The following is a 9,666-nucleotide window of genomic DNA, read 5'->3' as shown; positions in this document are numbered from 1 at the left end:
TCCCCTTAGACTGAAAACAGAGAGAAACAGACGGTGATGTCTCTTCCAGGTTCTGGTTGGCTGCTCACAGCCTGTGGTACTGTGCAACATTTTAAAAAAATCCCTAATTTCTTTATATTTGTCTTATAAGGAGCCTTTCTCATTGTATGAATCTTTTGTGAATAGCTCCCTAGGCTTTGTGAAGTTTGTCTTTTGCATCCATGTGTTGCCCTCCAATGGACTTACGACGTATCCAGGTGTACTTAACTTCTCTACAGTTCAAGATGACTTTTTAAAACCGCAGAGGCCTCAATGATTGGAAGTAAAGTATAAATAAATCAGGTATTTTGCTAGTGTTGGGTTGGACCCCGTTTGCACCATGAAATTAAAAAGATGTCCAAAACAACGACATGTTTGGTCTGAATTGACATAGCACAGCACAACACCATCATTTTTTTTAATATATATTCTTTTGTTCCTTTTACTCATGCTTCACTGAAATTCGTACATCTGCACAAAATGAAACAAAGTGCCTTTGAAGTTTGGTCTGTTTTCTCAATACGTGCACACATATATAAAAATAAGATTTATCTGTGCGAATGAATAAAACAGAGAGAAATCTCGCCGTCTCTCATCCCACATTCAGCCGCGTAAAAGTGGGCAAACTCACTGTCAGCCTTCCCCTCCTTCAGTCAAAACAACACACAGCCGCCGTCTCTTTATGTTCGTCAGCTTCTACATAACCTCCGTCTTCGACTCTCTTCTTCTTCACGTGGTGTGAGTCATGGAGAACTGTCCAGCAGACGAACAAGACAACTGCTCCTTGTGATCAGACGGCACACACTCGCTCTTGCATGCTGACACCGAAATAGTCACATCATTATATCCGTATTAGCAGGGGGAAAAAAAAAAAAACCTTCACGCTCCAACACCTACATGCCTTTTGGTGCATGCCCTCTGCACTGCCCCAAATGTGCTCCGGTTCCTTTCCTGGACACCGCTGTACTGTTGTGTCTGGATGAATGAATGAATGATTGAAGGTATTTTATCGAGATACATCTGCTTGTCACCTATTTCATATTTTTATTTTAATCTGTTTTGACAGTTCGAAAACTTCATAATTTTCCTTCCACTTCACAACCATGCCATATACTGTTTGGGTCTATTCCAGGAAAAATGCTGGACAAAGGGAAAGATGGCATTTACAAGGCCCTGGGAATACATTATTGAACTCTGATTATTCAAAAGTTCAAATACGGAGACAAACACATGAAGGCGGCGTACATGCCTGTCGAACATGCATGTTCACCTCAGGCAAGTGAAGGCAACACAAGGGAGGAAGTACTGAGAGGGGACAGGCGAGCACTTGGCATTTTGGGCACACACATAATCACACACACTTACTGTGTTAGGGTTAGCTGGAAAAGGTTGTGTGTTAGTGTGTTTGACAGTCCTCCGATGGTTGCTGCGATGTTGACATTAGTGGACCAGGACACATCACCTCTGCTTTGGGAAAAGGCCGACGGTGAGTCTGCCCCCGAGCACAGCAAGGGGTTCTCTGTGTGCAGCTTTAATACAGATTTATTGTCTTTGATAAAAGAAAAAAAAAACACAACGGTATTATTTAAACATTTTTATGACCATCTTTCCAGTTATTGAACAATTAGAGGTTACAATATTCAAATGTTTCTCTATTTACTTTAAGTGTGGATCTTAAAAAAATGCTTAAGTAAGAAAAGTCAGGGAATACTTAAGGACGCACGTGTTTAATTTCTTTTAAAAGTACAATTTATTTTAATCGATCGGTCTACTTCCAAATAAAAATTCTCTTTGTTTAACTGCTAGACGAAGTTTTAGTTCATAATTAAAATAAAAACAACTTTAAAATATACTAACAAAATTAGTTCAATTCTAACCAATCATTAAGTAAACTTACACATCCGCTTCAAAAAAGAACCCAAAAACTAGTATTTTTGATTAAGGAATAAAACGTCAGTGAAACGGTAATAAACATTTCATTTGTATTCAAGTACAGTTGAATACTACTTATTTGCCTTAGAACCTCAGCTGAGATGTTCTGTTCATTGGTACCTCAGGGTTAAGAAGTTTAGCTTACTAGCATCTTTAACTGCAGCTTCACCACTATCGCTAACCCAGCTAAGACAAAAAAAAAAAAAAAATGGTACAAAGATAGTTATGAACATTTTAAATCTATTCTAGCCCGGTGGGATGTAAACCTCTTCCCTGACAACCCCAGCTAAGATGTGTGGTGTACTATTTACTAATGACAGCCTCAAATGCTATTCCTGCTAGCAAATTTAGCATTGGTGGTATAGCTAATGTAGTTGAAGTCGGGTTTAAATAAAATTAGATTGGATTTCAATTCTTGTTCCAACACAGAATCTCTCTCAATCACAAGTCTACTGACATTTCTAACAAATTTTCAGTCACAACAGCATATGAACATCATAGCTTTGCTGTTCTAGCAGCAAAGCTATGATTTTCATAGCTTTGCGTTTCATATCACAAGAAGATGAACGATTAATGGTTGACTTAAACATCTTGGCTTAGCTAATTCTAATCCGTTTCTGTTAGGTAAATTGTATTATTATCAACTATTTGTTATACTTTTATAATGTTCTTACCTTATGTACTCTTATTTGTTTAGTCATGTCTTTTAAGAAATGCTTCTGTATTGTTAATCATTCTGATTTCCTTTCTCAGAGGGCCTCTCTGATGAAGAGCAGTGACAGCAGTTCTTCACAGAACGGCCTGCTTTTTGACCTCTTAGATTGCTGTAAAACCATCGCCATGAAGATGTACAACTTGCTCTGTTTGACCCTGGAACTGGGGAATCTAGGTTAAGATAGGTTGTGTTGTTAGTGACAATCATTGGTGCTGTAACTTGTGTGTTTTTCCTCCCCTCCCTTTAGAGTTACAGCGCTCTCTGTGATTAGGGATCCTAAAGACAATAAAAAGAGAGGGGCAGGCAAATGTGCTTTCAGAGCAGTAGGAGATTTGTAACTGAAAGCACATCTCTGTCTGTTCTCCTCGCGAGTATTCAGAATCTAACTTTCTCTTGTCTTTCCTGTGTTATTTAATCTGTATTAATAGGTGTCAACTCTGACAGTTTCCATATTTTACTATTCTCATAATGTATGGGCACGAAAACAAACAACCAATGTGGGTTGAATTTAAAAAACCTTGAACATGCTAGCCACAAGCTAATACAGCTGATTTAAAATAATACTTCTAACAACTAATCAATGCTCTGCTGGGAAATTTTACTTCTGCCGTATTTTTATCATGTCAACTCAGGAAAAGTAGGTGAGTGAATGTAGACAGCGAGATGCCAACAACAAGGCGTCTGAATGAATAATGCAACTCGGATGTCAAGGAAACGTCTGTTGGAGGACGCATGGATGCTCTCCGCCATGCCATGCAATCGTAGCAGCACAGGAAACACAATGATACGCAGCAAAATAATGAGGACAATTCTTAGTGGTCGTCTCCTTTTTGTACGTGTAATTGTCTGCGTTTCCCGTCTGTGCACGCCTCAGATGCGTTTGTATCCGCACATATGGATATGTCTCTTATGTGGTGTGGAATGTTAGGCACGTCTCGTCACATTAAGGAGCAGGGAGGAGAGAGCTGCCCAGCCTTGTCGCTCCAGCAAAGGCGATCCTGCAACACTTCAGCCGTAGCAACACCCTACTAGACCATTCACCATTAATGCAAAAAGGGCCTGAGCCACACATATGGGCAAAAAATAAATAATAAAAAATGGCCTGAGGGCCAGAAGTGGCTGCTGAAGGATCTCTGCTCATCCTTTAAATAAGACAAATAGAGTGGACATGGAAAAAATAAAATAATTGCTTCTTTTTTTAATCAGTGCTGAGGAAGCTACAAAACAAAGTCTGAAAAGTTGCCTAAATGTAGTTATTCAGCAACTAGCAAGAAGCTCCTTGGTTTGAATTCTGCATGGAGATTGGATGTTTTCTCTGTGCATTGGTTTTCTCTCTCTGGGTCCTCAGATTTCCACCAACAGTTAGAAAGTACAACTTTTAGGTTAACTGGCCTCTCTACATTGTCTACAGGTGTGAGTGTGTATTTGTAGAGTTTTCTCTGTGTTGGCCTGTGATGGATGTCCAGAAAGTACCCTGCCTCTCGCTCAATGACTGCTAGAGTTAAGCAAAGTGAGGAAAGCTTAGTTTTTGGGGTTGCCTGCACCACTTTTTTTGGAAAATATGTAATTTAATTTTTTCTCGTCTCAGTATCGATGCATCCATCCTACCGTCCGTCCGTCTGCTCACCCTTCGGTGCCTTGTCTATCTCTGTATCTGTCTCATGTCCGGCCTCAAGAACCTCTGACCCAAGCTGCCTCACGGCTCATCCAACCTCTCCATTTTTGGGCATGTTGGCTGCAGGTGAATGTTGCAGGTCTGTCACAGGGCAGCAAACATGTCATCTATCATCTGCAAGGGGTAGAGTGGGGGGGAAGGGTTGTATGTTGAGAGGGGATGAAAGTGGCTGTCACACTGTCTCAGTATCATATGCTGGATGCTGGTCAGATGCACAAGATTGAGAGACATTAAACCTGCTAAAACAGAAAGACGGCAACCTCAGATGTGATAATATGTGGACAAGGAGAGAGACTTTCTCCTGATAAAAAATAAAGTTAGTCCTTGTTCTTGTTTGACAACCACATGCCAAACTTTAAAACTATTCAAAAATCTGCTGCCTTGCATTGTGTTTGCACGTTGAAGTGTAGATTCACTCTTTGAGCTGGATTCTGTATTCTGAACAGTCTTTGTTTATTCTCAGAATTTCTCCTGAGAATCGAAGGGATCTGTCTTTTTCTTTTGGTCCCCATCCTGTCCAGGTGAATAACACGCTCACACACCAGTGGGCACGTCATTGACTTCCCCTTTACACGCATCATGCCCTTCTGTTGTACACTTCTATTGATCCTGCACACTTTTTTCTCTTCTTCATCTAAGAAAAATAATAATAAAAAAAAAAAGATGCAGGCACAGCTCTTCGGTGGCATTTTCTTCTGACGTCGGGCGAGACGGAGGAGTCGGACAGGTCTCCGTTGGCCATAGCGCAGCTGTCGTTACAGGTTAGTGCAGGCGAGAAGCGGCTGAGGAGGACGTGGAGACGAATGAATAAGTAAGAGGCTGCAGACTGGACTCATGTTAAATGTAGAAAGGCTAACGGATCGCCCCACTGTTGAGCTGATTCGGTGTGTGTGCGCGTGTGTGTTTGTGTGCACATGTGCAACCGCAGAGGACCTGCTGCAAGTCCCGCAGAGCTTCCAGTTAGCACACACCACCAGAGCAGGGCACAGACACATACACAAACACACACACAGGACCCTGGAGAGAGGCCTCGAACCTGCCTGTCAGCTGCTGTTAGATCACACTGCATTTGGCTGACACCACAAAACACACACACACACACACACACACACACACACGCGCACACACACACACACTGAAATGGATCGAAGGTTTTCTGATTTGGATTCCAAAAGCTAACTTGCGTCACTATTAAGTTAGAATTACAACACTGAAGTCATAATATAGATTTTATGTGTCAAACTCAAGGCTGGGGGGCCAAATCTGGGCCACCATAAGTATTTATGTGGCCCTGCAGACTCTAGAAAGCCACATGAATAGAACCTTCAATATGAAGTTGTGTTTTTTAATGTCTATATGCTGCCAAAAACATCATGAAAAGACGGATCCAAAGAATACAGAGGCAACTATTTATTAATATTAAATCAGATTGTTAATTAGTTAGTTTTATAAATATAGAACCGGTCCTTAAGGACATTTGTGGTCTTGATATGGCCCAAAGTAAAAATGAGTTTGTCTATTGATAGATTTAGCATGGAAACAATCTAAACATCCAGTGTTTTCCTTTACCGTAATTGTTTTATATGTTCTATGGTTTAGTGGGCACAAAAAACACAAACCTAAACCTGTGAACCTTTAAATACTAGGAGTCTTGAATACTGGATAAGAAACACATGGCTGATTGGAACTGGTTGCAGGTGCAAAGAAAGAGAAGGAAGCAAACAGGCCGGCTGAGGGAACGAGACGAATAAACATGAAGGAAGTGAGAAGGAAATAAATAATAATCACGGGGAAATACTAAAGAAAAGTCCGAATTAACAGCACAGTGAACCAATATGAGATCTCGGTCGAGCAAAAAAAATAAATAAAGAAATAAACAACCCAAACACCCCTAGGATAATGGCTGTTACTGACAAACATAAAGAAAGACTAAAAGGGATGTGATTATTTTAGTAAGACACTGTAAAGACCTAGCTTCATCTCAGTGAACTCGCCTAATTTCTGCATCCTACGATCCACATTCCTCTCCCGTCTTTGCGGTTTCTATCTCAAGATCAGCTTTCCATGAAGCTGAAACAAACCCACCTTGACCTGTTCCCTAAGGTGCGGCTGACGCAGCACAACGAGAGGAAGTGCACACGGAGGGAAGACTAACACGACGAGGACGGAGGACAAAGTACAGTGGATGCACAGGAGGAAAGTGATGGCCTTTCCTGTGCCTGCTCAGGGAGAAGATAGGCCTTGCTTTGTTAAATGATTTCTTCCAGCTGAACTCTTCTCCCAATATCAGCCAGAAAGAGATCGTGGAGAGAAAACAAAGATTGCATGTACACCCAGAGTTGCCTGGGTCACCTTGGCATTCGACTCGCAGCGTAAATCGATTCATTTATTGCCATCCCAGTAACCATTCAGGTTAACCTTGTCACTGTAGGTGCTGTGACGAGCCCAAGTTACAGTCACAACCCCACTCTGAGTAGTCTTTGCATTTTTCTGAATTTACCTCAATATTTTACAGCTTTATAGAAAAATAAATCAGTGAAAAGTCCGTTTGAATCATTTAGTTTGTCTCTTTGACAGATGTGGAGAGCATCTGTAGTGAAAATCAGAATTATTCACTTGATGTTTGGTGTCTTTTTTCGCAAACCTTCTGTGTTTGCATATACATTTCCTCTTTAAGATGATTGTTTTGGCGAGGGAGGCAAAAAGATGGATTCTATTGACATTAGCTATGAGTCGGTTTGCTGTACTGATGTTTATCAGGGTTTTAAAACAGTATACAGGTAGTTAACTGCTAAACATCACAAAGTTCCCATGGTTTCAAATCAATTTAATGAAGTGCCAGACAAAGTGCAAGAGTTTTCTTTGGTTGTTAAAAGCAGCGAATAAAACCGCTGACCCCAACATCGGCACCTGTGCACTGCCAATAAGCTGGCTGAAGAAAGGCTACCATCTGTCTGGAGAAAAACAGATGTAATGGTGATGAAACTAAAAGAGCTACACAACAAGACACACTTGTCAAGGTCTGGAGGACTTTGAATTTGGTTTGTCACCTTAACTTAACAATCCAACCTGTGTTATTTTTGTGATTCTGTGTGTGTTTTGCATTCTCTGCACTTTACTGTTCAGTCATGTTCTGTTGAATTATTGTTTTCTAGCTTTCATTCATCTCTGTGTTTCAATTGTTTCAGCTTCTAGATTCTTTTACCCTGACTTCTGTGTTTGTTAGCCACCGGACCCATTTGTTCAGTGTTCACCGCTTGATGCTGCGTTCCTGAACGCAGCATCCTGTGTGTGTGCTGACAAATGCCGCTTTTTAAGTGGTGTGTGAGCCGTTTCCCACCCAACTCGATGATTTTCTCAGTGGAGACAAACGGTAAATTACTATCCTCTCTCATTGGTTCCCTTCAATTTTTTCCTGCCTTTTCCTCCCTCACTGCTGCAGTGGTTTCAGTGAATCCACCTTCTCACATCCACATCAACTTATGCCTAAACATCGCTGTCAGAGACAGAGTATGTCACCCCGACTCGGAGCTGCCATGTGTCACTCTGTGACCATGCAGCCTCCCAAGAGAGTTTACCAACATCTCTGTGTGCGTAATTTATGTATCGCCCAGCGCTAATGCAACAAGAGCAGCAACTCAAATCTTGGACTGCGTCCACCATCATCTTCAGAGTAAGCCAGATTCGCCTATGTTCATTCTTGGAGATGTTAATCACTGCAGTTAAAACAAGTTTCTGCCTGGTTTTTCCAGTACATCTCAGATAAATGTTATGGCAATATTAAAGAAGGATATTCTGCTAGAACTAGACCACCTCTTGGTAATTCTGACCATAATATAGTTCATCTACTCTCAGCATATCGGTCCTTTTTTTTAAGTCAAATAAGCCTGAGCTCCTCCATATTAAAAGTGAAATAAATACTTTACATAACATAATTTCAATATAATCAATATGCTATTACATTCCAGCAATTTCATCTACTAAACCCTATTAAACCATATTTGGTTGTTATGTGGAGAACAAATAGGAAGCTTCCCATACCTGTCACCCTGTGTCTGCAGGAATTATAAGAACCTGAACCTTTAACATAACTTAATGCAACAGATATTAACAAAAAACAAATAAACAACTCAGCAATTCATTAGATATTCCGAGCAGAAACGTACTTCTTGTGTTGTACACATTTGTTAGCAGTACTTCCCTCTACCGCTAGATGGAGGTGTGATACTGCCACAACATCCAGCTAATTTCTGACCCATTACAGAAGGTTGCCTGACAGAGCTGGGGCAAACTGTAAGATCGAGGAGGAGTAAGTTATATAAATTGTCCATCCATGAAAGTTTCCTGTTTGATTCATCCAAAACAGCGAAAGAAAACTGGTTAAATTCTGGACTGGAAGCATAAATATTAATTAGGGAGTGAATTTTTAGCTTGTTTTTCCTCCTATTATCAATATCAACTTTAACCTCACTTTCTAGGGTTGTTCCTACCCCAGCCCTACTTATAGGACCAAATATGGTTCTATATTTGATTAGTGGTTAAATATTCGACAGACAACATCTGCAACATCTGTTTTCAGTGATTAAACATTCAGTTAAGACCCAAACTATTCATACCCTTGAAAAGCTTCAAGGGTATGAATATATTAACCTTTCGGAGTCGACCAGCCAGAGTCCTGTCTTGAATCTGACAGAAAATCTGTGGAGAAAATGAAAGATTAGGGTGATGGGAAGGTGGCGTTCCATACTCAAGAACGCGTGTCAATCAAGGTAGATAGTGGCGACAGAAGTTCACCCTGCAATCGGCGGGTCGCTGGCTCGATTCCCACTCTGCCCTCCTCTGTCGTTGTGTCCTTGAGTAAGACACCCACTTAGCCTGGTGTTGGTCAGTCAAGCAGTTTGTCATCATCTGGCATGTCTGCATGTGAATGGAAATGACAGATTTCATGTGAAACATCTTCAAGAGTCCTAGCAAAGCGCCATGCAAGTCTGATTTCATTTCAAGGACATCACCAAAGCTAAATCATCTAAATACCTGATTCTGCTGTTACATTGTGCTTACATGTACAGCATGTAAGACCATGCAATATTAAATCTAAATCAGCCGGGATTGATTAATATTAAACAGCACATAAACATAGGTGACAAAACATGCCTGTATGTTTCATGTTAACAGTTATCAAAATAAAAATATCCTGCCTAACGTATACTACTCATTTAGTTTTATGATTAAGTATTGCCACTATACTATCAAATATGTTGGGTGATAAATAGTTGTTCCCAAATAGTTGACTTAAAACATAGTAAGTCTACATCAGTATGCCAAA

Source organism: Poecilia formosa, unplaced genomic scaffold (assembly GCF_000485575.1).
Source record: "Poecilia formosa unplaced genomic scaffold, Poecilia_formosa-5.1.2 Scaffold40, whole genome shotgun sequence".
Taxonomy (NCBI): domain Eukaryota; kingdom Metazoa; phylum Chordata; class Actinopteri; order Cyprinodontiformes; family Poeciliidae; genus Poecilia; species Poecilia formosa.
This window is presented reverse-complemented; position numbering follows the sequence as displayed.